The sequence below is a fragment of the Cherax quadricarinatus genome, chromosome 32 (genome assembly GCF_038502225.1).
Source record: "Cherax quadricarinatus isolate ZL_2023a chromosome 32, ASM3850222v1, whole genome shotgun sequence".
Lineage (NCBI taxonomy): Eukaryota > Metazoa > Arthropoda > Malacostraca > Decapoda > Parastacidae > Cherax > Cherax quadricarinatus.
This window is the reverse complement of record NC_091323.1, coordinates 4,214,320-4,220,649: the sequence shown is the minus strand read 5'-3', so window position 1 is coordinate 4,220,649 and position 6,330 is coordinate 4,214,320. Positions and strand designations below refer to the sequence as shown.

Sequence of the window (6,330 nt, the reverse complement as noted above, 5' to 3'; positions counted from 1 at the left end):
ACCCTGCCTTGGTGGGAATCGGCCGGTGTGATAATAATAAAAATAAAAATATATATATATATATACATATATATATATACATATATATATATATACATATATATATATATATATATATATACATATATATATATATACATATATATATATATACATATATATATATATATATATATATATATATATATATATATATATATTTATATATGTATATATATATATATATATATATATATATATATATATATATATATATATATATATATATATATATATATATATATATATATATATATATATGAAGGCCAAATTGTCTATAAAAGCACACACAAAACCATTACACATGTGATTTTGAAAAGTGTATTTATAAACGGCAGTCTTTGTCTCACTGTGTATCGTGAGACTACTCATGAGGTACCGGGATATCACGCTGATTGGCGAATAATTCAACATATACAGAACATAATAGTGAATAATAGTAGCAGTTGTCAATTGACGATCATGTCCGTAGGTCTGCCCAGTTACAAGTTATTGGTTGACACCATAAAACTAGAGTCAAACAGTCCGGTATAAGTGAAGTGAATTTATGTAATAGTGCTTCAGAAAGTTGAGGGTTGAGACTTCAGAAAGACGGGTTCAGTTTACACCACTTCGTCATTCTATAGCTGTGGTGGTGACAACCAACATGAGTCGTGTGCTCCAGAAAAATTAAGATTTTTCTGGTGATGAACTCAGGATAACCTCAACACAACATACAGTGTTTAGACAATTAATGCTATATAATGTACAGTTAGATTGTATGCGTGAAGTTATATAATGGAGCTATATAATGCACAATTAAGATGGTATTCGTGGAGTTATAAACGTGCAGGAGGACGGGTTCTTCCGTGACGCAGGTATGTTCCAAAGTTGGTTAATTGGATTTAAAGTATCGAGTACATTGAGGTTATTAAGGACGCATATAACCTGTTTACCACAGATAATGGAGATTTTTAATTTCGAAATTTATATATGCTGAGATATATATTGTTCCACGTATATGTTCACTGTTGGTGTCATTGTGTAACACGAATGACGTAATCGAAGTTATTGTTAAAATTAAAAATCAGAATCTAGTTATTAAATTTGAATATAAATCAGTTGATAGAACTCGGCGGTTCACTGTTGTTAGATTTTATACAATGAATGAAGAATGTATCTTCTGATCGAACTCAAACTTTTATTAGTAATTACTCAAAGGAAACTTGGCTTTGATATTTGTGTTGGCTGGATTTTAATTTACCACTTTTATTAAATAAATTGGCTTCCACTTCAATATCTAAAGAATGTCTCTTCTGCTTGACTTTACACATTAAGATTAGATTTATTTTGGTCAGCGTGGGTCCTAATTTTCCATTTTCAATAATATGGGAAAATTTAAATGCTGGTTTTCATGTAATAATTTCTCATTCGACTGACTACAAATCCTCACTGTCATTTACTTAATATAACAACTGCTGAGAAGCTGTTGTTTGCCATATTGATCTTTATGATGTTAAAACATAAAGCCTTTTCCGAGTGGCTTTAAATTTTCGGAACTTTGTTAGTGAAAAATCTGAATTATATTTAAGCAATATAGGTCCTAATTTGCGTTTGCGTTGAGGAAATTGGGATATTAAGTTCAGTGTGAAAACTTGACTCCTTCTAATTCGCATCAAATTTTCAATGCTGATAATCAACTACGGCTAAATCTAATACCAAATTCTCCGCTAGTCCTGTCTCGGGCTTTGAGATAGATGGGGCTGGGGTTGTGCAATGCTGGGACGCTTTTCCTGGATGAAACAGCATCCGAAAGTCATCTTATTAATCCAATAATTTCATTTAAATATTCCTCATGCTCTGTGATTGAACACCCAAATATCACAAGTCCAATAATTTTATCAATAATATTTTCAAGTGATCGTAGTATTATGACTTGTGATCCACAAAGTAAATACACGTATATATATTTATACAAGTTTTTTTTTTAATTTAAAGCTTCATATACAAGATACATGCATATGTTAAAAATCATAAAACCAGAGAAAATGCCAATGGTGACAAAACCAGCTCTCACCACCTCTCTACACAGTTGATAAAGCCTTACAAATTCAGTAATCCCACCTCCAGCACGCTGACAACAGCACAGCCCGGACACCACATGCGTAGACCCAGCAGATATATATATATATTACTCAATATATATGATACATAAGTATGTCACACAACAAGAAATGCCCCCTTTCCTCGTCCCCCTTCCTCCCAGCTATATCCACAGCAAGGAATTCACCCCTTCCCCTTTTAACATTCCTAATGAGATAAAATACTACTTCGAACTCCTCCAAAAGATCATAAATAAAACGCTAAGCTTCAGTGAATCTATACATGACTTTATTTACAACGGGAAACAAAACCAACCGTTTATCATTAACAAAATCGAATATTTTAAAACTACATGTACACCTTTTATTAAAACAATTTATTCAACACATGATGCAACATAAACTAGAATTAATAAATATGTAAAATTTCGTGCACCTTATTCCACATTACAAATTACAAGCAAGTTAACATAACCTACGACAAGCTTTAAACAAAAATACCATCCACTACCTCACCATCACGTGATACAATAAAATCTAATACCATAACTCCCGTTCACATTACCTAACTTCTGACACTAGACACGTATACATCATCCCCAATTTGTGCCCATTTCCATCCCCCCCCCTGCTGTATAGACCTCAATGAAAAACCACACAAACCAATACACACGTCCTAACTACACGCTACACACAATAAAACCGTACACCTGAACATAACCTCTAACAATTGCCAACCCTTTGGCGAAGCCCCTTCCATGATTTTACAGTGGAATATAAAAGGAAACTTATTTTTTATACTTTCCCATGCAGCAGCGCTTACCACACTTCCAATCCCATTCTGTTCTCTTAAGGAAAAACCCAATCTTTTACCTCATCCATTGGGACAACCACAGCCCCAACTTCGACGCATACTGGGTCATTCACCAGACCCACGTATTTTATGTATACGGTTGCAGGATATTATAGTTATAAAAGGCGAACTTTTCTGACTGAAGCACCGTCCATTCATTATTTCAGAAGTAATGCATGACTCAACACACTCATGGGAGACTGGAACATAAGTTTACAAAGTTAAACATTTTGCCTATATAGACACTGCGTACCTATCCCCACCACACGGTGAACCATACATTGCACAGGAAGTTCTCAACCAGCTCACCACGAGCCAACATACATTCTTCTATCAACTTTCCAAACGTTAGACCATGCACTTGAACAAGTTCACACTAATAACTCAAGGACTCTCCTTTAGCACACGCAGGCACAGGGAGCTCTACAAAAGGGTATAACCCACACACAAGCTGCACCTCAGACTCTGGTGCACACACGCATCTTACTCCCCACACACGAAAACACACAGCCTACCACCCACCTCCCCCCTTCGTTTAACAAGCCTGTTTGTCCCCCCCCCCTCGAAACTAAACGCTCTTCACCATATCTAAAACCACACACACTCCTCCCATTTCGCCTCACAGCCCAAACAAATCCCCAACAGTGATGGATGTGTAGCCCTCTGAGAAAGCTCTGGCCAACCTCCGCCCATACACCTCCCTATTCCTACTCATGTGACGAAAGGTCGCCGCTAAAACACGTTTCCTCACCTCCCAATTACTCTTCCCACGCACACCCCACGATACATACACGAAATTCATCATTATATATGCTACTTCCCAGGTTACGTCCTCCCCCATCCCCCACATCAAGGCTAAGCTCACGCAGCACCGACACCCCGGTACCTCCAATCCTCCCAAACCCTTTCTCCATTCATTCCCTCATCCCACTCAAAAAATCACAAAAGTACACCACATCTCCAGTCCCCCATGCAACCCACACCAACCCCCCTCTACCACCCGTCTATCTCTGAGAACCGATCCCGCCAGCAGAATCCCATGCTAAAAACCTAAACATCACCCCCCTCACCCTGGGCTGTAGCCTTAGTTTACTGAAACACCATATTCTCTCCCATGCATGCATCAGGATCAGCCCCTCTACTGGGGCCACTACCATAGTAACCAACACTCGATATAAATCCCCCACCTTTTATTGCTCTGCCTCGCATGCCCACACTAGTGCCCTCAACACACTCGCAATCCCTCCATTCCCCACCTGCATACATCCCTCTCAATTTGTCATGTAACCTCTGCATGTGGCCCACACTCTGCTCCCTCAGCCTCATCAACTCCCTCCTGATACACATTTCACCCACAGACGCAGGTCCAACAAACCTAAACTCCCCCCTCCTCACTGGCAGTCTCCGCCTCCCTCCTTATCCATTCACAGCCCGAGTCCCATAAGAATCAAAATACACAACTAAGAATATGCATAATATAGGTACCCGACAATCGGAACACTGCCACCATGTACCGTACCTTACTGTAAAGCAACACATTAATAACTATCGTCCTTTGTAATAACGTCAAATGATAAGGCTTCAGCACCCCCAAACGACTTTCCACATGTTCCACCATTCTCAATGAATTTGCCTCCCTCGCTCCCCTTGTGGTCCCCATCATACAAAATACCACATATTAACAACTGACATTTCTGCCTCCTCATCACCCCACATTGTCATTCGACTCTGTCGCTCCGCACTCCCAGTCCCATGATCATTGTTTTCTCAGCATTTAGCATCATGCCTGTCGCCCCTCGAAGCATGCGAACCACCTCCCCCAGCTCACTCAGCCAAGATCCCTCCTGTACCAGAAGCGTCGTGTCAACATACCCCACCACTTCATGCCTGGTCAAGCCTTCCCTCGATCCCCCCCCACACACCCTGTCCTCTACCAATCTATAGAACAGACCCTGTGCATACACAAATAGCAGTTGCAATAGCAGGCACCCCTGCCTCAAACCCCGATTCATGTTCACCACTCCGCCCACATGTCCATTAAGATGAATTCTTGCCTTCGCCCCTTGTAGAACATTTCGACCCACCCCAAAATATCATCCCCAAAACCTTGTTTGCGAAGGATACTTCTTAAACCCTCCCTTTCCACATGATCGTAAGCCCCCTGCCCATCTAATGCCAACAAACCTCCCCCCTTTTCTTCATCTCTTCCAAACATTCTACAAACCCCTTAAGTATCCCGTGCCCCATCACCATTGATCTCCCCTGGCAACCCAGATTAACCCTCTGATACTACCCTCCCCACGACACATTTTAACCAGTTTCCTAAAACCTTTGTGAACAATTTATAGTCTGCACACGAGAAATATCGCCCTATAATCCTGCAGGGTGCTCTACGCCTTACCCATTAGGCATAAACACCACTACCACAGTAATTTGCATCTCCCCCAACTCTCCCCCCTCTTTCATTCTATTGAACAACCTCGCTGAAAAACCCCTCAACAGATCCCAATTTTTGTGTGTAATATTCACATGGTAAACCATCAATACCCGGTGCTTTGCCCCTGCTCATGTCTTCAAGCCCCCTCCATATCTCGCCCTCTTCAATGGCTCCTCCCAACGCTTCCCTATACTTCTTCTCCAACGTTACAGGCACAACGCCACACACCCCATCTAAATCCACCCTATCCACACCTCTACTCCTCCAATACTGCCAGTACCACTCATCCGCAAACACACTCACGGCTTCCGTCATTTTCAACACCTGCTCCTCCCTGAAACCCCTCACCCCCGAGTGAATTACCAATCCCAATATCGTGGCCGCCTTCCTCCTCTGCTGCTGTCCTCTAGGCGCACACACCAAAGGCTTGTCCTCCCCAAGCACTTCCTCTACGCCTGCCTGTACTCTAACGCTCCTCCTGCACAGCGCGTAACCTCACCCTCAGTTTTTCCATTTCCTCTGTCTGGAAAGCACCCACCACCACCCCTCGCTCATAGCAATACCCCAACCTACTTAAGAAATAATTGGTTAGCCAGTACCGTAATTGATTTATATGTTTTCCCTCACCCACATAAAACCTACGAATCCACACCTTAGCCACACTGTCCCACCAAGATGCCACATCTTCCACCCCCTCTGCCTCCATGCTAAGTTCCTTCCACAACAAGGCAACCCCCCCCCCTCACCTCCTCGTCCTCAACTATTCGTGTGTTTAACTTCTAGTAGCCCCTAAACCTCTTCACCAATGAATCCAACGCCACCCCCACCACCACCGCTCTATAATCCTAATAAATCGCCTCAATGGTGTGAAAAGACTCCACCGATACCCCATGCATCATATATATCCTATCCAGCCTTGC

At 41.5% G+C, this 6,330-nt stretch overlaps 1 protein-coding gene across 2 annotated transcripts in view; it reads left to right on the top strand.

The window, feature by feature from the left end:
- Positions 1–644: 644 nt before the first annotated feature.
- LOC128690340 (uncharacterized) overlaps positions 645–6,330 on the top strand; it is a 316,053-nt gene continuing 310,367 nt past the window's right edge. For both annotated transcript variants that reach the window (XM_070090422.1, XM_070090421.1), the window contains exon 1: positions 645–896. The gene's annotated coding sequence lies outside the window, so the exon portion shown is untranslated. The remainder of the gene's footprint in view (positions 897–6,330) is intronic.